Below are 27,799 nucleotides of genomic sequence, written 5' to 3'. Positions count from 1 at the left end.
CTTCTAGGTGTGTCCTGTTCCATCCAGGGTAATACTGCATAGTGTGCCCAAAATGGCTGCCTCACCTGGTTATTGTGGAGGTGCTCTAAAGGTGGTCGTGTTGCCAAGCTGCAGCTACAGAAATTGGGGGTGTCAGTCCCTTTTAGGCATATACAAGGTAGAAAAAGAGTTTGTAACTGTGCTTAAAAAATGGCAAATTATGCAATATTGTCTAAGCCAAATTTACTTAACACATAAAAAACTAAAATGATTGATTGTAACAACATATTGTGCAAAGCCCTTGAAGTCAAAGCATTGTCACCTATTTCTGCAAATCCAGCATAAGTAAATGGAGTCTGTGTCAGTTCCTATAGTGCAGGGCTGGGCAATTGCGGCCCTCCAGATGTTAATGAACTACACATCCCAGCATGCCTTGCATCAGTTTCAGCATGGCCACATAGCAAAATGAATGCAATGCATCCTGGGATGTATAGTTCATTAACATCTGGAGGGCCGCATTTGCCCAGCCCTGATCTAGTGCCTTGGTCTCAAAGTTCCCAATGATAGGCAGCTTGTAAATGAAGGTGCTGCCCTACTGTCTACATCCTATACATCTGCACTAACTGGAAACTATACGCCTGATGACCGCACCAGCCCTAGAACTGCAAGCACACCATTAGTTAAACAACCTTACCCAGAAGCCATCCCAACGCCATTATACATCTGGATGCCACTATATAGGAGGACTTATAGCTGTGCTACCGAAGCTAACCACCCTGAAGAGAAGAGCTTCTGTATCTCCATAGCCACCAAAAGAGGTACCTGGGGACAAACATTAATAAACTGCCTATCATTGGGAACTTTGAGACCAGGGCACTATAGGACTGGACACAAACTCCATTTACTTGTGCTGGATTTGCAGATACGGGTGACTGCTTTGACAACAAGATAAATGCACAATGGGGAGTATTCTGGTCCACACGCAACTCTGCAAATTTTGCAGCATTGCATGTGGACTATACGCCGCCCGCCGCCACAGGTCCGACCACCCACCCCCTCGCACGCCAGGTTTCCCGCATGGCTGCAAATGGATGTTTTAGCAAAACATCCATTTGCAGCCTATGGGGTGACACCGACATCATTCGATGGTTGCCGACCATCGAATGATGTGGAAGGTACACGCATATCTAAGTGACTCTCAGGAACCTTAGATATGCATTCACCCTTGACAGGAACAGGACGGGCAGCTGACCTCAGGTGACCTCAGGTGATGTCAGCTGCCCGCCCCCTGCACCCGTGTTATCGGGTGATTTGCATGGGAAGGCCCATTAAACACTGGGCATTCCAATTGGTGAATTCCCCTCTTTGTGTGCGATGAGGATCCTGCACGCTCACCCTGCACAAATTTAGTTTTTTTTCCCCACGGGGTGTGACCACGCCCCCTACATTTTACTGTTTTTTGCCTTTGGATCAGGTGAACTTGTGGACAGTTTGCCAAGAAGGGTGTCTACAGTAATTATTGCAGCCCTACTAATTACTTGATGTCAATAATATCTCAAAGATCTCTGTGTCCAATCACTTTTGTCCATACATTGTAGATTCATTAAAAGTCCTTTTACCTAAGAATCCAGTCAGGTTAAGGTACAAGCTTAACGCCAACATTAAAAGTGTTGTCCAGTTAATCATTCACAAACGTTGCAGACATATTTACATCTAGCTTATCATTAGTATTATTGTAATAGTTAATGAGAAAACTGTCACCTTTCTATTTTTCTTTCTCTCCATGCGCTAACCATTATTCACTTCCTGGCACGTTTTGCAAATGCACACGTCTGGCTGCATCTTTAACACATTTTGAACTTCAAATACACAACAGGATTCTGCCGAACAAGATTAAAAGCTGCCAATACCTTAATGTCAGATTGCCAGCATTTAAAACACATGCTCTGCTAAGAGAAAACAAGCTATGGTGCCATTTAAAATACGTAATTTGCACATAGAACACAAGGTTGCTTTTAAAACACAGAGCACACAGGCTAACTAATAGCCTAAACAGTTTGCCCACATACCCTTCTACCTCTTTTACTGTTGCCCATACTTGCCTACTTTTGAAAACTAGTTTCAGGGAGATTACAGTTGGTAAAATAATTTTGCAAAGCGCCCCATTGAGAGGGCCTGTCATGCTCCACCCAAAGGGCATGTCTAGTTCCATATATGGAGAGATTGTGAAAAGAGATTGTAAACGTGGCACCTAGAAGCGTGGCTGGATACTGCTACGTCTTAGAGGAATCTTTTAAAATGACTAAAAGGGTGTACACACAGGGAGATTTTGGCTAATGGACAATTTTGAATAAACAATTTTGAGAGAGATTTTGGCTAGATGCACTGGAGATTTTGACTAAGAGATTTTGTCTAAGTAATGATAGTCTATGATCTAGTCAAAGTTGCCTTGCCTGCATAGTCAATCTATGCTAAGCAATCTGTGCTAGGCAATATTGATTAGCAGCAGAAAAATAGGGAGATGTTGCCTAATCTTCCAGGAGATTCCACAGCAGTTAGTAAAGGTGCGTACACACAGGGCAATATGATCGCTGGCAATATATTGCAAGCAATATATTGCTCAGCAATCATATTGCTCAGTGTCCCGTTTTCATCTGCGACCAGAGATGGTCGCAGATGAAAATGTCACACTGCCAGGAGAAGAGGCAGTGGAAGTCACTAGTCGGAGGAGCATGCTCCTCCGACCAGCGACCATTCAGGGGCTGAAAATGGGAGCGTGCACTGGGCGATTAATCGCCAGTGCACACTCGCATCGCTGGCAATATGGTCGCTCAGCGACCATATTGCCAGCGATATTTGCAATAATCGCCCCTGTGTGTACGCACCATAAGAGATAATATACTTGGTAAAGTGCTGGCAAATGGTGCTGATGATTCAATGTAAATGTACTGTATCTATCTCTCATTCCTTCTTTTCCCAAAAAATGTAACAGTGTAATGTGGGCTATGTGAAATGAGGGAGATTGGTAGATTAATCAGGCAGAGGGACATTGCTGTTATTTCAGGGAATCTCCTGCAGAATGCAGGAGGGTAGGCAACAATGCTGTTGCCTCATCTTGAGTTTGATGGGGCCTTGCCTGGTCTGCCCTCAGGGCTATCCTCCCTGATGTTCTTTTACTTCTCTTACTTAAAACATACCTCCCAGCTGTCCTGCTTTCTGCGGGAATGTTCCATTTTTTGGGGACTTTGCGCAGCCCAAGCGGGGCCAGCAGTATCCCGTAGTGGTGGGGGTTAAATGGGAGTCCCCTCTGTTTCCCGCAGAGCAGCGGTGAATAGTGCATTCCGCAAGCAGAGGGGCTGGGGGCATGGGCAGAAGCTCACAGAGCCGCTGTCCATGCCCCCACAGCAGCAAAACGGGGCGTGGCCTCATGTGATTGAGGCAATTTGTAGGCCACACCCCTAAATTTCATGCGCGCACGTGGGTCCTGCCGCAGACATTTTTAAACTTTGGAAGTATGCTTAAACCATCTTCGATGGCAGCAAACCCTGCTGTTTTCTGCAACCCTGCTCTGCTTTCAAAATTGAGACTAGCCATCCGAAAGAGCGACATAAAATGGTTCCTAAGTTTCCATCATCACATACATCCTATCAAAGGTATGTTGCTATTGTTTTGGAACTATTGGGTGAAATGTAATAGGATGAGAGATTCAGAAAGTGAGAGATTTGGTAAGAAAGCTCCAGTTTTTTTTAAAGCGGCAATCATTTACACTGCAAAACCAGTTTGCCTTTGCAGTGTAAATGATTGCTGCTTTAAAAAAACTGGAGCTTTCTTACCAAATCTCTCACTTTCTGAATCTCTCATCCTATTACATTTCACCCACAGAGTATTGAGAACCATCGACGGTTCATGCACAGAAGTGACTTGCTGTTAGATTAGTAGGAGTTTAGGAAAACCAAGAATGAGCAAGCAGGACACGGGATGGACATTTGCATACAAATCTCTAACAGGCTGAATGCTATGCAGTAACCCCCAATGGGCAGGATAAATGCTCTAGCAGCGAAAAGGAGGGGACACTAACCATTGCATCACACTTATCACTAGTCAGTGCCAGCAAGCATCGCAGTGCCACCTTCAAAAGGAATTTGTATTTCCATGAGAAAAAAAGCATTGATGGTTTGTAACTGCAATATCAGTCATCGATGGCTATATCCTGCAAGGTGCAAGCCTGTCTGTGGCACTGGGATGCTTGTTTTAGTGCTATCAGTCTAAAATGTACCACAAACTACAAGACATTTCAACTTTAATGTACCATACGCTATCATGGAAAGTAGAAACAGCTAAGACATGCAGAGACTGCACCTATAAGCAGTCCAGTGGGCCAGGGGTCTTGGCCAGCAGATCACAAATCGCTGACCCTGCCCCCAACAGTAACAAAATTGTCGTGAATCCACACCCCTTTGCAGATGGCCTCGTACCCTTTCTGGGAGCACGCAGCAGAGCTGCGCACATGCGTCCCATTGCACGATGTGGAAATGCTGGGTGGTAAGCCGCATGGACCCCTACCCAAAAAACACATTAGCATGTCAGACATACCACATGTAGTATGCTATGCACGTTCCCCACCTAGCCCTGCAGTACATATTTAGATATAGCAAGATCACTCCTGTAATATAGAACTTATTTTTGGAGAGTAAATAGTGCCACTTGTGTCACATGACTCATTAGAAATCTGTTCCATATTTAGTCATAGAAGGTAAACACACCTGTGGATGAGTATCACCTCACACAAGGAGCTTGCATTGTTTCAAAATGAAATGAAGTATTATAAGAAATGATGTATCTCTTTACGGTAAAATAAAACCTGTATTAGAAATGACCTCAACACTCTGTGGTATGTATACAATACATGCCCTCACCCTAACCGCTTGCGTCAGATAGCCTTATATTACAGTACAATTAGGAGTACTTTATTTCTAGTATATTGCTTGCCCACACTCACATTGTTTCCACAATATAAGGTCATTAGGTCGATCCTATTTATATATGGTGTGGTAGGAGAATAAAATAGTGCACTGTGACGAACGCAGCGACTATTATACACTTTGACGGTGTCCATGTCGACTATGTCGACATTTGGGACAAATAAAGTTAAAAACTCATGTTGAACTATTGACTATTGACCTTCCCATTGATGACCTAATGCTTGGGCCGACCTTCCAACCCTGTTGACCTTAGCCATGTCGACCTATATCATGTGTCAACCTAAGCCATGTCGACTTTCAGTATTTGACCCAATGCATGTCGATATAATATGGGTCGACTTAATGACCCATAGCCATTTCCATATCATAAGTAAAGGAAGGAAAATATATTTTGCTGCTGTATAAATGATTAGGGGCATATTTACTAAAGTGTGGGTTTTCAGAAGTGGAGATGTTGTTCAAAGCATTGTATGCTATTGTCCTCTAGAGGGTGCTAGATAAATGATAAGTAGAATCTGATTGGCTGCCACGACAAACATCTTCACTTGCTGCAATTACCTGTTCGCAGGGCTCTGCAAAATAGCAGCTGTGCGATCCGGTCTGAATAACCCCCTTAGTTTTAGCATGCCCTAAAATCAAAATGGTGGCAGGGCACCTACAGTTCCACAGAAATGTAGGTTGTAGGGTGGGTCAATGATGTAGTGGTATAGAGGAGTCAGTAATATAGTGTAGGGTGTAGAGTAGGAAGTTATGTAGTGTACGGTATAGAGGGGTCAGGGATGTAGTGTAGGGGGTTCAGAGGGGTCAGGGATGTAGTGTAGGGTACAGAGGGGTCAGTGATATAGTGTAGGGTATAGAGGGATCAGTGATGTAGTGTAGGGAGGTCAGAGGGGTCAGTGATGTAGTGTAGGGTACAGAGGGGTCAGTGATGTAGTGTAGGGCATAGAGGGGTCAGTGATGTAGTGTATGGTATGGAGTGGTTAGTGATGTAGTGTAGGCTATAGAGGGGTCCGGGATGTAGTGTAGAGCATTGAGGGGTCAGTGATGTAATGTAGACTATAAAGGGGTCAGTGTTGTACTGTAGGGTATAGAGGCGTCAGTGAAGTAGTGTGGGGTGTAGAGCAGTCAGTGATAAAGAGTATGGTATAGAGATGTCAGTGATGTATTGTAGGATATAGAGATGTCAGTGATGTATTAAAGGGTATGGAAGGGTCATTGATGTAGTGTAGGGTATATAGGGGTCAGTAATTTAGTGCAGACTGTAGAGGGGTCAGTGATGTAGCGTGGGGTATAGAGGGATCAGTGATGTAGTGAAGGGTATATAGGGGTCAGTAATTTAGTGCAGACTGTAGAGGGGTCAGTGATGTAGCGTGGGGTATAGAGGGATCAGTGATGTAGTGTAGAGTATAGAGGGGTCAGTGAAGTAGTATGGGGTATAGAGGGATCAATGATGTAGTATAGGCTGTAGAGGGGTCAGTGATGTAGTGTAAGCTGTAGAGGGGTCAGTGATGTAGTGTATGGTATAGATGGGTCAGGGATGTAGTGTAGAGTATAGAGGGGTCAGGGATATAGTTTGGGGTATAGAGGGATCAGTGATGTAGTATAGGCTGTAGAGGGGTCAGTGATGTAGTGTAGGCTGTATAGATGGGTCAGGGATGTAGTGTAGAGTATAGAGGGGTCAGGGATATAGTGTAGGGCATAGCAGGGTCAGTGGTGTAGTGTAGGGTACAGAGGGGTAAATGATGTACTATAAGGTATACACTATTATAGAAGTAAGATGAAAACATACACATTATAGGTAAAAAAAAGTCAAGGGTCAGAGGTCCAATACAAATCATTATGCTTAAACTGAGATGTGTTCTTTTTTATATGGGGTGGTGGGTAAAGTGCCACTTGGTCTAGAACCTGCCCTGTCTATATATTAAAAGGAAAATTAGGCCTGGGACTCCCTTAGTGATTGAATATATTGCAGTGATGGTGGCCTCATTACTGGTAACACAAGCCTCTATAAGTATGCACCTGAAATTGACTACTTAATGAGCATTAGGAATAAAAGAAAATAATTGGTTTAGGTGATTATTGTTTTTTCAATGTATTTTTCTTAAACATGTGTTGAACACATGGAATGAGGGTATGATATAATAATTTATTTAGTGAATATATCTGTCAGCAATCTAGTCAACCTTACAGCTCCATAAAGCAAAGTAGGAGTCTGTGTTTGTTCTGTTGTCAGTCTTTGTGTAGCTGAGCACATATGCAAACATTGCTAGGCAAATTAATTGATAACATAAGACAACCATCTGGGGTTACACGTTTATTAGCCTGCTAATAATTATAGCAAGTTAACTTGTTCATAGTCTGTACAGATCGATGGTATATTTTACTTATTATTTATTAACAGTTTTTTATATAGCACAGCAAGTTCTGTTGCGCTTTACAAATGGAAATAGGGATAAAACAAATTGAGTAGTTATAGACAGTCAAATGGTGGGAAGGCCCTACTCGTAAGCTTACAATCTATATATGATCAAAACTGGCGTTGACATTATATCGCTCATCATAAATCTAAATAGAGTTCTGATTTAAATTCTGAGGGGAGTTCAATTGAGTTATTGAGTTTAAAAACCTTGTTTACATCATGCCCAATTTTGAATTACCATGGGTATGCACACTCCTGATACCCCCGGTATCCAATGGAAAAAATGGTTGCAGAGTTTTACTTAGTGTAAAAGGGTCCTTGAAAAATTATCTGGATTAAGTTACCTAGGTATCAGACCAGGCTATCTACCACGGTTGTACCCAGTAAACGGGGCAGTGTAAATAACGCAACCAAGGTTATCCAACCCAAGTCATTAAAGAGCCGCGGACTTCTGGGTGTCCCTGACATGATGTCATATGCAGGGCAGTGAGCATTCACTACCAAGACCTCATCTTTGTGAGCCTAAACCATTCACAGGTTTTGCAAGGCAGACCCAGGTTCAGTGTAAATGAAGCCAATGTGCAAATAACCAGGGTTCAATGTGCAGTGTAAATGGTGTTTAACCCAGGTTGGACCCATGTTCCAAAACTTGGGTCAGACCTGGGTTTATGGTGAAAAAAAGGATAATACCCTGGTACTTGTTTCCTAGCACGGCACCCATCGCATCGCATACCATAAGGCATACGATGGTATGCGATGCGATGTTACGCGATGGCAGCCGATGTTATACAATTTTAAATTGTATACCATCGAATTGTATGCCATTGTATGCCATATACATGGTATACGATTTACAATTGTATAAGCACCCAAATGGGTGTTTTCAATGTTAAATGTGCCCCCTATAAGATAAATAATTGTATAAGCACCGTAATGGGTGGTTACAATGTAAAAGCACCCGTACTATCAACGCCAACCCGAAGCGTGGCGAGTGGAGGCAGTACACGTCCTACGACCTTTTCATACCCCCACTATCTATGTTGGCGTGGAGTTGATTCTATATAGTGTGGCGAGCGCAGCGAGCCACCGAGCCCGAAGCGTGGTGAGAGCAGCAAGCCCCGCGAGGGGCCACAGAATTCTATAAAGTAATACGCGTCCCCTCGCGGGGCTTGCTGCGCTCGCCATGCTTCGGGCTCGGTGGCTCGCCGACGTGGATAGTGGGGGTATGAAAAGGACGCGTACTGCTGCCCCTCGCGGGCTCGCTGCGCTCGCCACGCTTCGGGTTGCCGTTGATAGTGGGGGTGGCGTGGGGGTGCATTTAACATTGTAAGCACCCATTAGGGTGCTTATACAATTAAAAATCATATAGGGTGCTTATACAATTTAAAATCGCATCGCATGCCGGCATATGCAATGCGATGCCGTACCACTGAATATCGCTGGCACCATGCTAGGAAACAAGTACCAATACCCCTTTTACATCGCCGCAAAGACCCGTGTTTTTCCCTTGTGGACCCGGGTCAGCGGCGGTGTAAAAGGGGTTAACCCGTGTCCCTTTACACAGGACTTTGGACATAGCATTGCAGCCTCACAACACTGAGGTCATGGCCCTGATTCCTACCTTGGCCTATGTATCTGGAGCTTATTTATTCTTCTCTTGCTTAAATGGGCTTCCTACTGGTACTCCAGTTTCCCCCCATGATCCAAAAATGTACAGTAGGTTAATACCCCTTTCAGACATACTACACAGGATTTTAAACCCGGTACAATCCCAGGCTTTTAAAAATCCATGGTCCATTGCAGGTGTGCAGGACCAAGGATTTTAGTAAACTAAAAACCCGGGTAGAGCCATTCAGACATGCGCTAGTCCCAGGATTATGCGTGCACGTGAAAAATCACAGGAGTTTTGCATATGTCTCAAAGGGGTATAATTGGCTCTCAGCAAAAAAAAAAATAACCCTAGTGTGTGCATGCATATGTTTTGATCTGTCCTGTGCCCTGCTAACGCTGTCCAGTACTGTACACTACTCCGATACCCACCACATATGTCCTTTGTCTGGAAGCCTCCCTCCAGTACCACATAGTACCCCCATCCACACCACCATCTGTCCTGTGCGTACTCCAGTACCACATAGTACCCCCATCCACACCACCATCTGTCCTGTGTGTACTCCAGTACCACAATTACTTCCCCTTGTCACCCTGTGCTACAACTCTGTATCACTTACCGCAACCTCTCCAAGGAGATACATATGGGGCGAGGGTCATTCTGTCTTGCCTCCATTGTCATGTATTGTCTATTGTCTGACTATACGATTTTCTGGAATAACCCTCATGTAATGCAGGGATCCTTAGGGTCAGGTTTATTTGCACAATCACCTTACATCCTTAGCTGTCACTTCTAATTATTTCAGCTATTATTATGTATACATTTCCTCTATCGGCATGTAGGTTTGCAATATCACTTGAAACTCTATACACTAATATTTGAGTTTAGCCATCTGGATCCAGTGTCTGGCCACAGATGGGGTGCAGTTTGGGGTAAGGTTGAGTTAGGTCTGGGGGTTAGGGGTGTTAGGGTCAGGATTAGAGATGATCTTGCAAGAACCTTGCCATTCCATTTCATCTAGCTCATTATCTATTATCAGTTGCGAGTATTATCTACATTACCCAGTGTAAGCTTTTATTATCATCACTTAGAACCTCAATAATGCTCTGGTTAAATTGCAGAGTTTATTCTAATTATTGTGATATCCAGTGTTCTTAGGGCCTGATTCAGGTTCAGTTGCATGCTGACTGCTTTCTCCTGCTTCGCAGAAATGCAAATATATGACGGATATACAATGCATTCACACACTTCTATGGTAGCCCCCTGTCTGCTCAGCCTAGCTCCGAAGGCAGACGAACGGCCGCTGTTTTCCATCTTGCAGTGGCTGCGTTTGACTTTATTCTGTGGCTCTACAAGTCTCAGCAAGGCAGCACCTATTATGTTTTTAAGAAACTGGTTTGCATAATTTTATAGTACTGATTGTCTTTTTAATATTTATAAGAATTGTGACTTTTTTGTCATGTGAAACCTTTTTAAATAAAGTTTTGTGTTCTTAATGGATCAACATGCTGGGTATCTTGGTTACTATTTGGTTTATTTACTAAGATGGGAGTTCTATTGAAGATGTGATGTTGCTATGGCCAACCAATCATATTGTCTTCTAGGATGTGCTAATTAAAAAATAAGTAGATTCTGATTGGTTGCTATTGGTAACATTCCATCTTCAATAGAACGCTCATCTTAAAAAAAACCTATGCGGTTGATGTATCAAGCAATTAAAAAATTGGCGAAATGGACCTGTGAGGAAGTTGCCGATTGCACACAATCAACATCTGCATAGAATTTTATAAAATGTACTTAATAAATGAACAGCTTATTGGTTGCTATGGGTAACTTCTTCACCGAACCATTATTTTCACTTCTTGGTTGGGATGTAAAAGCGGTCTTGTTTGGCAACCGCACAGGATGCGGCTGAACTCCCCCACGGTCGCCAAACTTGGACGCTATTACACTTGGCCCCATATATTTGTTACATAACAAATACAGGGAGATTGTTTTATTTATGATCATTTTGGTAAATTTTAGTTTTCATTGCATATGTCTGGGAGAACCGAAGACCTTTCTCAGAGGGTTAGCATTAGAATGGAACCATGATGGTAGCAGTATTGGGTGATTAATGCTGAGTGTGAAGTAAAATAAAAGAAGGAATTTCATCATTTTACACAGAAAAGGTGGATTTGCTGTGATTAAACATTTGTCATACACATATCACACCGTCTCATTTGACATAGATCTGGTGATCTGTGGCCTTTCTTGCTTATTCAACGAGGTCACTGCTCATAAGTAGAGAGTGAGAATAACTGCACAAATCTGTGGAAAGGTTACATTGTCTACCCACTAGTAACACCATGAGTCAGAATGGGGACAGATGGCTGCATCAGCTGTAGTTCCACCCTTGTACAGTCAGTGCCTAAAGGGGTGTACACACGGAATGATCCTTCTAAGCGATTTTGACTACATAGTCAAAATTGCTTAGAAGGTTAGTAAAGATCGCTGTCAAGGTTAGACTAATTGTCCTATAGTATCACAGTAAAAAAGAGTTGCCAGGCAAGAATATTTTGACTAGATTGCTGACTGTCTAGTCAAAATTGCTGGAATTCCCTGCTATTCAGGGATCTAGGCGATCTGCAATGAATATCAAGCAAGTATGTTAATTCTAGTATAGTCAAAATCACCCATAGACAAAATTGCTTAGTTAAAATTGCTGGTGCATTTAGTCAAATCGCTTAGTCAAAATTGCTTAGTTAAAGTCGCTCACTAGCAAAATTCACTCCATGTGTACACCCCTTAACTCTTGTTTCATGCAAGTTGCAATAAAAATAATGTGTACACATTTGTTTATATATATTTGATAGGAGACCTTAATAGGTCAACATTGGAGTTCAGGTATTGCCCTATGTTAATTTATGAAAAATAAAATAAAAGTTTTTTTAAGATACTCACCATATTTCAAAGAATGAAATCATCCAAGTAATCATCCAAGTAGGAGATAATCATACCGTTGATGTAGTCTTGTTTCAAGCCTTGGCCTATATAGGCATTATTAATTCCAAGATCTTAAAAATATACCCCTGATGAAGTCTCTACCCGAGACGAAACGCGTTGGGTGTTGATCACGGCTTTGAAAATAAAAATAAAATCGGTACTTGTGTAGTTTCACGGCGCCAGCATGGCTACTTCCGGGTGTATGCTCGCCACGAAATATGTCAAAAAAGGTAACTTAACTCCATGCCAACATGGATAGTTCATACCCCCACTATCCATGTTGGCATGGAGTTGATTTTAAATAGCGTGCGAAGCGAGCCCCGCAAGGGGACTCAGACGCATGGCGCCATACTGGCGCCGTGAAACTACACAAGTACCATAAAATCTATTCAACTATAAGCTACAAGTGTATTATTATTATTTTATTTTATATATATTTTATACATTTTTATGATATGATACATAAGAAAATGTGTTAGGACATTACATAAGGTAGATGGAGGTTTATTTACTAGGGAGAAAGTCCTAACAGAACTTTCAAGACTGAAAGTGGATAAATCAATGGGGCCAGACGGAGTGCATCCTAGGATACTAAAAGAACTAAAAGATGTGTTGGTAGCGCCATTAACAGATTTATTCAACCAGTCACTAGATACAGGTGCAGTTCCAGAGGACTGGAGAAAAGCAAATGTAGTTCCACTGCACAAAAGTGGAAGCAAAGAAGAAGCAAGTAACTACAGACCAGTGAGCCTTACGTCAGTAGTAGGGAAAATAATGGAAACACTATTAAAAGAAAAAATAGTGGAATATCTTAAATTAAACAACTTACGGGATCCAAAACAGCATGGTTTTACTGCAGGGAGATCATGCCAAACAAGTTTTATTGACTTTTTTGACTCCGTGACCAAAATACTAGATGAAGGGGGGGGCTGTAGATGTGGCATATCTAGACTTTAGTAAGGCATTTGACACTGTCCCACATCGCAGGCTGCTAAATAAACTTGAAAGTGTGGGATTGGATTATAAAACAATTAAATGGATAAGAACCTGGTTGCAGGATAGGAAACAGACAGTTGTCGTAAATGGAGTGCATTCTATGAAGGGACATGTTACCAGTGGAGTACCCCAGGGATCTGTACTTGGACCAGTGCTCTTTAATATCTTTGTTAGTGACATTGCAAATGGTATTAAAGGGAAAGTATGCCTTTTTGCAGATGATACAAAGATATGCAACAGAGTAGACACACCAGGAGGGGTAAATCAAATGACTGATGATCTAAGTAAACTTGAGAATTGGTCAAGAGAATGGCAATTACAGTTTAATGCTAAAAAATGCAAAATTATGCACTTGGGACTCAAAAACCCAAAGGCTCAATATAGTGTCAAGGGTACTATAATGGAAACTACTGAGGAGGAAAGAGATCTAGGAGTCACTATTTCAAGTGACTTAAAGGCAGGGAGGCAATGTAACAAAGCAATGAGGAAGGCTAGTCAGATGCTTGGTTGCATAGGGAGAGGAATCAGTAGCAGAAAAAAAGACGTAATAATGCCAATTTATAGGTCATTGGTACGACCTCATCTGGAATACTGTGTCCAGTTCAGAAGGATATAAATACATTGGAGAGTGTACAAAGAAGGGCAACTAAAATGGTTCATGGCCTACATCACAAAACTTACCTGGATAGACTAAAAGATCTTAACATGTATAGTTTGGAGCAGAGAAGGGAAAGGGGGGACATGATAGAAATCTTCAAATATATCAAGGGTTTTAACATAGTACAGGTGGGAAATTTTCTTCAAAGGAAAACAAGTAATAAAACACGAGGACATGCACTGAAACTGGAGGGAGGTAGGTTCAGGGGAAATGTTAGAAAGAATTACTTCACAGAAAGGGTAGTGGATAAGTGGAATAGCCTCCCATCAGAGGTGGTAGAGGCTAAGACAGTAGAACAATTTAAACATGCTTGGGATAGGCATATGAATATCCTTACAAAGAAATAAGGATTAAAAAGGGTTGAGTTTACCTGAAGGGTAAAAAAAGGGGCAGACTAGATGGGCCAAATGGTTCTTATCTGCCGTCAAATTCTATGTTTCTATGTTTCTGTTACATGTAAAAGGGCACTACGAGACACTATTGTGGGTGTTTTATACTGTTAAACAAGCAGCAAATGTTGTCATATACTATGGGGCATATTCCATGCGGGCGGTGAGTGGCGGTGAGGGGGGTTAGTATGGTGAGGATGGCTTTTTTTGGCAAGGAAAAGCCATCCTTGCCCTCCACCCCCCCTCGCCATATTCAATGTTTGGGATTGGGAGAAAGGTGAGGTTCACTGCAAATGCACGAGCCTGCTGCAATTTGTGGTGAGCCCTGTCATTTTGATGCCACACTCGCCATTTCCACCTTGCCTCTGGGAACAGATGAGGTGGAAACGGCGAGTGAATACTCTGAAGGTGAGCTATCAGCACTGCTCGCCGTATAGCTCGCCATCAGGGTCTCGCCGGCAGCATTGTATATACCTCAATATGTATTCTGTTCTTATGCACGCTGTTAATAGTTGGGAACAACTGGATGTGTGTTATTTATACAAAATTATATTTATTTTAGATTTAGCGAACAACTTGTTTTATTTACAAAGCTCTACACATGCCTCATAGTGCAGAGAGGTTACAATTTGTAACCTGCGGATGCCATCTGACATATATTTTACATACTGCTAGAGAGGACCCTGCATATGAGACAGCCTAATAACACTGGAATAGCAACATCTCGAAATCAGACAATTTAACTGTTACATCTTGACATTTGCCAATAAAGTTTGTTGATTTTATTCTTCTGCATTTAAGATCATTTACTCTAATAATTTAGGAGCTTACATTAAATGCTTTTAGACTGGTTTTACTACATTCGTAAAGTGAGAAATAGTCTTTGTGATCTCTTATCAGCACAAATTTCCATTAGCATAAGTAGTAAGGCCGCATACGCAGGCTGAGTTATACGAGACACAAACAGAGACTGCAGGAGAGGCTTCACTTTCATCACAGATGCATGTCACGGTTAATATGTTTACCAAGCTCTTGCTATACAATAAACATAACTTTAAACGTGACATATATGGAGGTCGAGGAAAGAGGAAAATTTGCACTAAAAGTCTGTAACCCCAGTAATTAAAGAGTTCGTGTTATACTGGTTACTTAGGTTTCCAGCAGAATTTTTATGAGCAATGGTTTCCAGAGCGTTTTTTGGAACTCACTTAGAGATAAGGAATTCCTGTTTCATGAGAGCAATTTAGATTAGCAGAAAGCAGGGAGAGATGTTACATGCAAAACTGATTTGTGAAATGAATGTTCCAGAAATGTGTATATTTCTTAAAGGGTTCAATAGGGCAGAGTAACCACTTATTACCCAGCAGACTTCTCATAGGTAGCGCTGTTGATATGTCAGGGATTGCGCTTTGGGTTGCCATTCCCATTAGCGCATTGTTTTAGTAGAAAGTAAATGTATAAATGTACATTATAAGCATGCACCATGCTTCAGATCTCCAACTTCCCAGAGTCCTTCGCTAAGCTTCCTGTCATGATGGCATCCAAATCAGGAGAAAACACAGGATGGGCCTGACACGAGGGGTTAACCTTTGCCTTTTCTCAGTAAAATAATCCACCATAGTACATTGATCAAATGGAAGGGTAGGAGGCCTCCACAGTGCCTGCACATGCTACTTTAGCAGCTGAGCTTTTTTTTTTTATTATTCCACTTGAGAGATTCCTGTATTTATTGATACGGGGGAGTGTGGACACCTACAATCCCACATCTCATAAAACACCTGTAAGTAAGATACAGAACTACTGTGGGTGTGTGGATGGAGGGAATAACGCAGAAGATGGATAATCTTTATATACTTATAAGGGGATCTTGCTTTCTTAACCTCCACCCTTATACTGAGATACAACCTACTAAAAAAATCTATTCTATGAGTCCTTGGAGAGTTTCCAGAGAGGACGGGATGCCTCAGGGGATCCTGATTGAATGGCCGTGAGTGGTATTCTGATTACAGTTATGTGCTCTAGAAGTCTAAACTATGGGGGAGATGAGTAAATTGGAGAGAGATAAAGCACCAACCAATTAGTTACTGTCATTTTGTTATACACAGCCTGTAATATGACATTTTGAAGCTGTTTGGCGGTTACTTAATCTATCTCCACTTTATCACTCCACGTTTTGATAAATAGTAATACCCCCCCTATACATAGTATAAATAAAACTCTCTATAAATGAAGGAGACTGTTGTACACACATGTGCTATTAGCTGATTTACTAACTACTCAGTTGTTTGTCAAAATAGAAATAAAAGTCAAAAAGACAGAGGAGTTAGCTAGTTGACTTTGATGCAGAATGGTTTTATTAGGTTCTCTGAGTGAGTGGGTGGGAGGTCGTTAAGGTAGCGTACACAGGAAGGAACAAAGAATCAGTGTCAGAGAGAACCAGTATAAAATAGGATAGCAGTAAACAGCTTGTGCAATCAATATCAATCATAAAAAATACAAGTGACATGAGTCAATGCAGTACAGTTTCTGTTCAGTCTAGTATTTAGACCTTGCAAATCTCCTCCCATGGGCCCAAGACCCCTATTCCTTCACAGCTAAATGGCACAATGTTTTTTTTTCCGTTCTTGTGGCAGTTTCAGGAGAACACTATATTCTGGACTATGAATCCAGTTCTGATAGTGGTTTATAAATGTAATATTAATACACGGAGAACCTGTTAAAAATAATGCAATATATTAGGAGTTGTGGGCTGCAATATATCCATCTATCTCCATTTAATATATGCTTGAATAATGCAGTATTATTAGTATTAGTAATAGTATTAAAGTAGGCAATGGAGAAAGTCACTTGTGGATGAGGCTTTTTCTTTATCCCATTTTTCAGATTTAGCATCGGTTGGCATGAGTTGCGGGAATAGGTACCTAGAGCGTGAGTGAGTGCAAGGAAGTTATACCCAGGAGAAAGAAGCTTGTGTCAACATCCTTGGCACCTGGTGTGTGGCATATTTACATGGGAGGAGCAGTAAAATTTAATTAAGGAAAAGAGCCCCAGGCTGGAGCATGAAAGATGCATGTGATGAGATGAGCAGACAGGGGAAAGGGGATGTGGTAGGTTCCCCAACAATGACAAAACACTTGGCATTCGTTGGGGATTGCCAGTAAGAATGTGTCCTTTAATAATTGAGGCATTATTATTTAAGGCAGTTTTTTGTGTCTTTCCACCTAGGCAGATGATGGTGTTTTCACAATAGGATGTGAGGTTGCAGTAGACTGGGAATAAAATGAGATTTCTAGTTAAATGGCTTTGTTCATGAAAAAGCAGGCGGTGTGTAATGTGTTACAATAAGGGGCACGGGGCCAAATCAACTATTTATACTTCATGAGGATGATGGCTTCTCGAGACCTGTTTTACAACCTGCTGAGAAGGTGTGAAGACTGCTAGATGGAGGAATATGCACATAATACCAGGCTATCATCGGGGTGGTCAGGACAGGTATAGCAGTGTGTAGCATATATAAACTTCATTTGTTATTATACAGAAACGTTACACAATAATAGAAAGCATTTGTATCAGACACCTCAAACTGACCGGGCGTCACTGTTTACCACTTGCATCCTTATATAAACTGGGAATTATCAAGGGCAGCTAGAGAAATGGAAACACAGTTGAGCAGCCTTGCTAAAGCTTCTAAAAATAAAGAGTGGTGGTGTTGCTAATAGCAACCAATCATATTCAGTCTTTCATTTTCTAGGATACGACATTGATTCCCCCAGCACACTGAATGGTATTAGTAATCAATCTTGAACACTACATGATAATAGAATCCAGAGATATTGGTTACATATACCTGCGTAGGTGTATGCTATGCCCCCAAGCCACGTCAAGGCTTCTCTGTATATTGGGGGTCCCTAGCGCTATATCTAGGTGCAGGGTGTCAATATCTTGTCTTACTTACTCAGTATTAACCCCTCCCTCATGCACCTGAGTGGTATTACTGAACTAATTTGAGCATCTACCACTATCTGTATGTATTTTCTAGGATACAACAAAAAAATGCTAAAGATAATCTGATTGTTATGGGCCACTGCATCCCTTTTTATTAAAAAAAAACTTCAGCAAATTTACCCAATTGTGGCGGAAGTAAAAAGATTTCTGTAATGTGAGTGGATGTGGGAGAATTTAGGAAGAGTCCTGATACATTGTTAGGCTTGCTTAGTGTCAGGCTGGCGGCTGAGTACTCTTACTTTGTACATCCCTGACCACATCATTGGGGCTGACACTGGAATTGCTGCAGGCCGGACAGGAGGGTGACCGGATGCCAAGTGTCTCTTCAAGTTTGAGATGCAATGTCCCAGCAATGTGTCACTAAGCACTTTTTCTCAGTAATTACATTATATAACCGCAATATGTTGTGAATTTATTCTGAAAAAGATATTAAATGTGACATTGCTGTCTAGTAGGAAAGTCCAAGGTGATTTAGGTTGTTGTGATACAATGCATCATTTCCACCTATCGCTACTTTCTAAGTGCAATCACAGATTTTCTAGGATTATCCCCTGAGTGTTTACCACTGGAATTTGTCCCTCATGTTGTATTCTAACTGCAAAAAAAAATGATCCTGCCTTCTAGCGGAAGTTTTAGCAGTTAGCTTTAAACATGAAAAGTTATTATTTACTGATCTTACATATGTCATGCAAAACATTAACTTGAATTCAGTAGAGTAAATATCACATGATGGGAGTGTAACACACCAAGATGTGCTGAGACAGTTCTGTGCAAGACTTGCTCACAGTATGTATACCTGCATAGCACCACCAGCTATGAATGATGATGCAATATGTCAGTTTTTTTATATTTAGGGGGGATTTTCAAAGCATGGAGATAGATAAGGTACTAAGTCATCATTTTATGAAAACAGCCTATACATTTGTTAATATCATTTTTACAAAGATAATGTGAAAAGGGTATTTAAGTTTAAAAGTTTAAAACACCTAACGCTTCTGTTGAATACCCCTCCTTCTTTCAATCCTCCCCTCCCCCTTTCTCTTGGCACTTCAGTCAGATTGGGCCTGTTTTCTTCAGTTTCAGATGGACCTGACAGACCAATCTGAAGAAAAAAGGCCAAATCTGAGCTTTCTCAGATCAGATGTGCGGCTGAGTCTCAGATCCATCTGCCAAAAAAACCCTTGGTGCTGCACCAAAGATCCATCTGATCTGAAGCTGTCAGGGGTTTCACATAGAATTGATCAGATGTATCTGAAGCGAATAGAGCATGGGTCCTCAAACGGCGGCCCTCCAGATGTTGTGAAACTACAAATCCCAGCATGCCTTGCCACAGTTTTAACACTCCCTTATAGCAAAACTGTGGCAAGGCATGCTGGGATTTGTAGTTTCACAACATCTGGAGGGCGACAGTTTGAGGACCCATGGAATAGAGTGAAAAATTAGCCCAGGGTCAGATCAGGTTCCCAGGAGAGTTCAAGGGAAATTCCGTCAAAATTATTGAACAGTATAACAGTGGCTGTGCATGGCCGATCAGAGCAACACTTAATAATAAATAAATAAATAATAAACACTTGCATTGCTTGCATTCCCCCATACAGGCAAGGAGCAGCATTAGCGTTTTATTGTATAGGATAAGGGCTTCTTTAATAAAGCTCTGCAAGTTGAACATATTTATTAAATAGCACCCAGTCCAATATCAGAATTCTTTAGTTAAACTAGACTGCAAATAACTGTCATCTGATTGGTTGCCATAGACTTCAGTCCTTCATGGCTTTTTGTACCATCTTATGAAATAAACCCATTATGCGCCATTGCAGCGCAGATATTTGCAGATCTGTCCTGAAAAGCACCACTGTTATGTAATAACAACACACATGCAGACTGATAGAGTTTAGCATGCAGAACGGATGTTGACGGAATGAAGTGCCTCTTGTTCGCCTGACTCTCCCTCTTTACCCAGCTGTATCTCGAGACCATTAAATTGGAAAATGTGAGCCTCCAGGAAAGCTTCCAATCATAAGACAGCCTTGCCATCTTGTCCCGATACTGAAACAATACGCCAAATCATTAACACACGGACATCATTTTTCGTTTTCCATGTTTTATTACAATAGCTTGCTAGAACTATAACAAAGCATTGTTCAGTGCAGAGAAGGCTGTGATGTGAGGCAGATTTATGCATGATAACATTCCTTAGGTATTAGGTGGAGGGAATGTGCAGATCTGAGAGCTGTATTTCTCCCTCTGCCATGGGCACACAGCTAGCACATTTGTGTATGTTCTGCTGGGATCAGCTTCATTTGCTTTCTCTGTCATATGGAAAACATTAGCAGACTCAGCAAACAATTTCCATAAGCTCTGCTGTACACAGCGCATAATATTTAGCACTATCAAACTTATTATGAAAGATCTTTGTCTGTGTGTTTGCCAGCGTGTGTATGTGCAGAATATGCTTTGTTTCAATTTGAGCTTTGATGGATATCTATGGAGGGCTGCAAGATGCTTCAATATGCAAAGTGGATGGATAATTCTCAACTTTAAAGCACATTATTCTTAACAATTGTAGATCGCTTCATGCTGGGTAAAGAATGCAGGTTTTCTTCATTATTTCAGATGCTTTGTTTGAAAGATATTGCTTGTTCATATGCAGAAATAAACATAACTCCTGCCATCAAGGAGACGTCCTATTGTGCTGGTACAATTCCTTCTTCCCAGAAGTACTCATTCAGCAAGTGTGTCCTAGTTCCCAGAAGAAGCAAGGCCGAAAGAGGTCTTATCAATATGTGTGTGCCCAGCTGTGTCGGGGTGGGGATAGGTGGATCAGGGACGGGGCTTAACACTCCTGATATGATCATCATGTAACAGTACAATTTGGCAAATTCCACACTCTTATATTGGGAGTATGAAGCACATATTGGGGGTGATTCAGCAGCCCGCCCCTGGAAGGAAGATGGCCGCCTACATCCTCATGGAGACGCCCAGAATTTTCCTGGGCGCACCCACTATTTTTGTGCACGGCCCCTGCCCGCCTCTATCTCGACCCCAAGTGTGAGTGCCACGGCGGCTATGCAAGTCGCCGAAGGCGCCTGCACAGAAGCCCTGCACATATGCTATTATGCGCATGAGCAGAACATAAACATCGGTCCCCATTGCGGATTCGCCAGGGACCAAATTAATTAGAATCACCCCCATTGTGGATAGTTCTTTTATGACTTTTGGTTACAGGTTTTTAGCTTGTGTAATTGAATGCTTACATTAGTGTACATTCATTGGCTAACATTTTGTTTGGTTGTTTGACGGTGCATGTTCCATGCAACCATGCTGCACCATTTATTTGTGTCCAAAACTATGGGACCATACTATGTATCATATTAAATAATGTTGGAATCTAGTTGGTGCTCTAGTTGTTTCATCTTTTTTTTGTTCCACAAAACTTTATGAAATGTCTCCAAGTATGAATGTTAGTCCATCCCTTTCCTTCTTAATGTGCTTAGTACTGTATTGTGTGTACTACATATTAAAAAAAAAGAAAGTGATGGTATATCCTACTTAGAAATAGTTTTTACTTTCAGATATCATATTATAGCATATGTTCTATTAGTACTTCTGTTGCTGAGGGTTCTACTGGTTTGGAGATATTCAGAATACAGAATACAACAGATTCAGGGGTGTAAATATATCTGTAGCAGTCTATGCAGCCTTCAGAGGGCACACAAAAATAGACCATTGTCAAAAAATGTCCATTATTTCATGTGTTCAGAACATATAGTGACAGCAGTACGGATGGTGTAATGATTAGCATTACTGCCTCACAGCACTGAGGTCATGGGTTTGATTCCCACCGTGGCCCTAACTGTGCGGAGTTTGTATATTCTCGCCGTGCTTGCGTGGGTTTTCTCCGGGTGCTCCGGTTTCCTCCCACAATCCAAAAATATAATGGTAGGCTAATTGGCTAGCAACAAAATTATGCCTAGAATGTCTGTGTGTGCATTTATATATGGTAGGGAATTGTAAGCTCCACTGGGGCAGGGACTGATGTGAATTTCCAATATTCTCTGTAAAGTGCTGCGGAGTATGTGTACGCTATATAAATAACTGGTAATAAATAATAGTTCATGGTAGAGAAGCATGATAACGTCACTGTAAATACATAGCCATATAGTAAAGGACATACATATAGACAGAACATATATACAAAATTGTACTTTTAAAAATATATAATACTGTTTTTACATATAATTTGGAACCAGTTTGACCCTACTTAAATATATAACTGTTCTATTCTTTATTTTCAAGCACACTTCTATACAACTTTGAATGAGGAGAAAAGGTGGTTATAAGGGTAGCATAGGCCCTAGCATTGTTTTTTCCCTGCATTAGGGTCATGACGTTTGACCAGGACACTATCTTTGTGGTGTTGAATATGAATTATTGTTATTACTACTACCAGTTATTTACATAGCACACACACATAGGGCGGTATTCAATGTGAATACCCTGCGAGGTGCAGCGAATCCTTTTTAGGATTCGCTGCACATTCGCCACGTTCCGGAGCCAGCGGGCTCCGGTATTCAACGTGTCAGGGGCTCGCTGCCCCTGACAGGCGAATATGAGCTCCTGCGGCGATTGCCGCAGGGAGCCTGAGGAGGGTGCCAGGCAGAGAGATGGAAGTCTCTCTGCCTGCCCCTGAACGTTTGTGGGGGGCAGGTGGGCTCCCCGGGTGCCAGGCAGCACAGGCTGCCCCCCCGGGGGTGCCAGCAGGGGGCCGCCTATATTCACTATACCCGATGTAACATCGGGTGCAGTGAATATATGAATATGTAATGAGCGGCTCGGCTCCGGCGCCCCCTGCTGGCTGCAGTGTAAAAAAAAAAAATATATATATTTTTTTTTAAATTAAATATATATTCATGTGCTTACAGCACATGAATAAAAGTAGCATGCCCCTCCTCAGAATAAAATTCCTGATTTTTAGACACCAAATGTAACAAACAAAACACTTTATTTTAGAAGTTCACATTCCACTTCACCATAAAAAGATAGCGATTGCTACTCGGTGAATCATGGCGAAAAAAACCTTGAACTGTATTCGCCATGTGGTCATTGAATAGGGTGATTCACCGTTTTTGTCAAAAATTCGCCAAACAGCACAAATTCGCCATAAAAACATGGCGAATCAGGCTCATTGAATACCGCCCATATTCTATAGCACTTTACAGAGTATGAATGTGTATGTTAGACAGACTACAGCAGTGGTTCCCAAACTGTGTGGCATGGAACCCTCTGGTGACTTGGGGCATATGCGCCTTTCTTATGCACGTATCACTAGCTCCCATTCACTATTACAGGACTTTCATCGGGCTGCTCCTACCCTATGGAATGCCCTTCCATGCACAATAACTCTCTACTAGCCTCCAAAATTTCAAGCGTTCCCTGAAAACTCACCTCTTCAGGCAAGCCTATCATATTTAAGTTCCACACGCATAACCCTGGCCCTTATTCTGGTTGGTGCGGCCAGAGCCGCACACGGGGCTCCGGCCGCACAAACCAATCCCCGCCCACCCTACGGATCGCCACGGCCGTCCGTACACGGACGGCTGGCGATCCGCATAAAAATGGTGGAGGCGTACGCCTCCACCATGGTGGGAGCTGCCCCCTGCATTCGATGGTCGTCGACCATCGAAGGCAGGTCCGCACGCCGCGGCAGCTCCCGCAAGCTGAGACCACACGGACAATCGTCCGTGTGGTAGCTTGTATGGGGGCTGAAAGCTGACATCCGGCGACGTCAGCTTTCCGCCCCCATGAGCTGCGTCATGCCCTCATTTCCATGCATACGCCCCGCGTTTGCATGGGAACGCCCATGAAACGCGGGGCGTACACATAGGGAAATGAGGGGATGAAGCCCCTCACGCCCCTATACGCCCCCTTTGCGGCGGACGAAATACGTCTGCGGCGAAGGGGGCTGCACATGCGCAGATTGACCTCTGCGCATGTGCAGAGTAAAAACATCGGCGGTACGGCCGCACGCGGGCCGTACCAATCCGATTAGAATAAGGGCCCCTCTGAGGCACTTATGTATTATATAGTTTCCCTTCTGGACTTGTAACTTGGTGGGACTGCTATGCTATTACTGGTGCCTGTCCTTGTGTTTCCTTCCTATGTCCCTATAGATTGTAAGCTTGCAGCAGGGCCCTCTTACTTCCAAATCTGTCTGTTGTTACCCAGTTTGTTTTATCACTGTCTACAATTGTAAAGTGCAACGGAATCTGCTGCGATATATTAGAAACTGTAAATAAATACAATTTGCACTGGTACTTGGATTGGTGGTCCAGGACCAACTCTATTTTTTATGGTTAATACATTAAGCAAAACCAGTGCTGTTGGCTTCTCATCCTAAAGTATGTGGACAAACAGAAGCAAACCTTGTCCCATACCACATAATTGAATCTAACATATAAACACATTTACGTAATTGAATATTATAATTTTTTGCAAAATTCTTAATATGAAACTTTTGGCCTAGCAGTACTGTGAAAAAAAATCTGGTACTCTAGGGCGCCTTGATTCTAAACAGTTTGGGAACCACTGATCCACACAATAAACTGTAATGAGGCGGAGACCCATGCAAATGATAATCTGTGTAAACCACTCCATGATATAATGACGCCATGTAAATAAACAATAATAATTTTAGACTGCAAGAAATGAATCTCTTAAGTAATGGTATTCCCAAGGCTGCTCAGTTTAGTATCCTCAGAGTAGAGAGCACATTTAATAGCACATGGTGCCTGCGTATTGTGATAGAGTTATTGTGCCTGTTTCCTGGTATTCTGAGTTACATGTTTTTGTAATTTTAGTGCTGTTGAATTTATGGTGTGTTTGGTTGCAGTGTGCTTCAGCACAGCTGGAGGTGTATGGGAAGGAAAGGAATGTTCTAGAGCGCCATCAGCCTGCACTTCAGAATTATGGCCACATTTTTCCCCTGATAAGTAATAATTTGCTCCACAAATAAAATGCACAGACAATAGCTTTAGTAAAGGGCGTCCTGTTTAGCCTGGAGGTGCTCATATATTTTCCAACAAAGTCTGTAAATGCTAAAAAACAGATTGAAAAAAATATTTTTTTTGTGTGCATTATTTGTTTAGTGAGATTATCTTTAATTGTTATTGTGACGAGCCATACCTGAAATCCATTCTAGGTTAAGTGAAGGGCAGGTAAACTTACAATATAAGCTTTAAATATAAAAAATGTACATGTACATTTACTATACCATGACAGAACTTAATAATATCTTGGGTTAAATACAGTGCCGAAACTAGACATTTTAATGCCCTGTACAAGAAAGAGCACTGGTGTTCCCCCTTCATGACATTTCTCACAGTCCCAAAAGATATTGCAGGAGATGGGGTAGGTGGCGTACCAAAATGGGTAATGGTAGTGGAATAAGCAAGCCGCACCACTATGGGGATGGTTAGTGTTAGGTGTTAGCAATACTGCCGGAACTGCCGCTGGATTAACTGTATGTCACCAACAGCTGACCGCTGGACCCCAATGACACTACTGGAGAAGTCGCCAGACCACACCAAACCAGGTAAGTCACTTCTGGACAACCAGGGGCTTTTTGTTCTAACCGTGTTGACCTTTCATCAATGTTGACATTATGAGCATGTTGACATTCTTATGACAATGTGATGTGTATTGGCAAAATAAACAGAACCCAATACATTCACTACTTACCACTGTATTTATGTTTGCTATTTTTGAATTTTATTAGATATTTTGTCAGTAGTTGCTTTAAGATGCTGAGTATTTAATAGGGTTACTGACAGGCTGACTGATATAAGATTATATTTCAGTTACTACTGTTTATGTTGTGATAAGCACTCAAAATGTTTGTATATTTGTGAACATTATTGTTATCTCTTTTATATTGCATTCAGGTGTTGAGCCTTTAATCCAGGTGTACAGATACTGTAGTTGAAAGATTCCAGGCATGATTGGTGACTGTATCGTCACCTTGTGAAAGAGTCCACCATGCACTCTGATGAATCACCATGAAATGAATCAGAACATGCTTTTTGTATGATTGTAAATCATCAATAGTCTTCTCCGCAGATGCAAAGGACCAAAGGAAAGAGAACAAGTGCTCACGATGATTCTGTGTTGTGTAATAGGTTAGCCTTTCATCAGGTATGAGTAACCAACATCTGATGACAGTCTAGCACATTGCGCAACCGTCAAGTTCAAGTCAAGATAACAAAACTTGTACCCTTAAATGAAACAAAATGCTCAGGGCTGTAACCGGGGATTGGCCAGGATGGCACTCGACAGGGATAATCGCTGCACGGGGTCCACCTGGCTCAGCCTGTCAACCCCTAGAGGTACTGGCATGACTACATCATGGAGGTACCTGACTAGGGTTTTAGAAGATCCCATGTCCTTTGCAAGCAATAAGACATATTTGGACACTGCCTTCATGTTTGGAGCTGATGGACTCGGTAATGGCATTTCTTTATTAATTCTGCTCCTCTCTCTACACTCCCTCCTTACATTCTGTATATTTGCCCCATGTTTGCATATACCTTACAAACCACACTACTTGCCCCTTAGTGCTGCCCCCTCTTTCCACCCTATCCTGTGTGATAAAAGCACTATCCAGCAGGTTAAAACCCAAAAGGCTTTTAGCATTCCATATCGGTATGTAGCAGACAAGTGTCCATAACACCCACAGAGCTGGTGCATATGTTTAGGCTTCATTACATCTGTGATAATTGTCTGCTTTCGTGCCTGTGAAGCTCTTATGCTCAGGGATATATTGCGGTAGTCGCTGACCATCGAATGATTTGTCCTGCCTTCGCAAATAGAAGTCAGTGGAAACTATTATTCAGGACAAAGGTGGGGCAGGTGGCTGACATCCTGTGACATCAACCGCCTGCCCCCGACAGGCATCGGCCTACCCGCGTACCAATGGGAATGTCCAGCGTTTTCATGGGGATGGCCATAAAATGCTAGGCATTCCTATGGGCGATTCCCGTCCCTGTGAACGGGTTGGCGACTATATAAGTCAGCAAAGCTGTTCACAAAGGGGAGCTGCACATGCGCATAATAGACCATGCACATGTGCAGTCTCCAAAACATCGGGACGGGGTCAAACTCGCATTATTGCAAGTAGACCAGAATCACCCCCTTTATTTCAACTTAGTATCAGAGTCCATGTGACTACTGAAAGTGAAAATGGTGGCATAGTACAGCTGAGGGAAGACCTCTCCCGCCGTCACTCACCACCACCGACATTGGCAAGTGTTGATTCATAGCATGGGTGTGGTATAGCTTACAATGTCTAGGTCAACCCCGAAAGGTCAACATGCACAAGGTCAACATGGAATAAGGTCGACACATGAGTTCTTGCCTTTTTGTTTTGGTGCCAATTGTTGACACCTGAGCACGTGGACCCACAATTAGAGTACTGTTCCCAATCGGTGTCCACATTGATGGTAAAGTATGAAAAAGTTCAAAAAATTATAAACATTGTTAAAAACTCATGTCGACCTTTTCATGTGTCAACCATGGCAATGCCAACCTATTGCTTATGTCAACCTTTTGACAATTACATATATATATATGTATGTCGACCATATGGTATTGAGCTATTGATTTTAGAACCTAGACATCTGGATACTACTGTAGCACAACACTCAATGCACAGAATGTAAAACATAACTCCTGGGACCAGAAAGATCAGTGCTCTGGGTGTGCCCTGGGCACTTCCTGGGAATT

General features: G+C 42.1%; 1 long non-coding RNA gene across 1 annotated transcript; it reads left to right on the top strand.

Annotated features, from left to right (window-relative positions):
* The first annotated feature begins 12 nt into the window (after nt 1-12).
* Nucleotides 13-26,724, top strand: LOC146062645 (uncharacterized). Its single transcript, XR_014471442.1, has 3 exons — nt 13-157; nt 25,557-25,613; nt 25,963-26,724. It is a non-coding gene; the product is annotated as an uncharacterized LOC146062645 (long non-coding RNA).
* Nucleotides 26,725-27,799: the final 1,075 nt, after the last annotated feature.

This window comes from Crinia signifera, chromosome 3 (genome assembly GCF_055691185.1).
Source record: "Crinia signifera chromosome 3, ASM5569118v1, whole genome shotgun sequence".
Taxonomy (NCBI): domain Eukaryota; kingdom Metazoa; phylum Chordata; class Amphibia; order Anura; family Myobatrachidae; genus Crinia; species Crinia signifera.
Note: the sequence above shows the minus strand (reverse complement) of the source record. Positions and strands in the feature narration are given on the sequence as shown.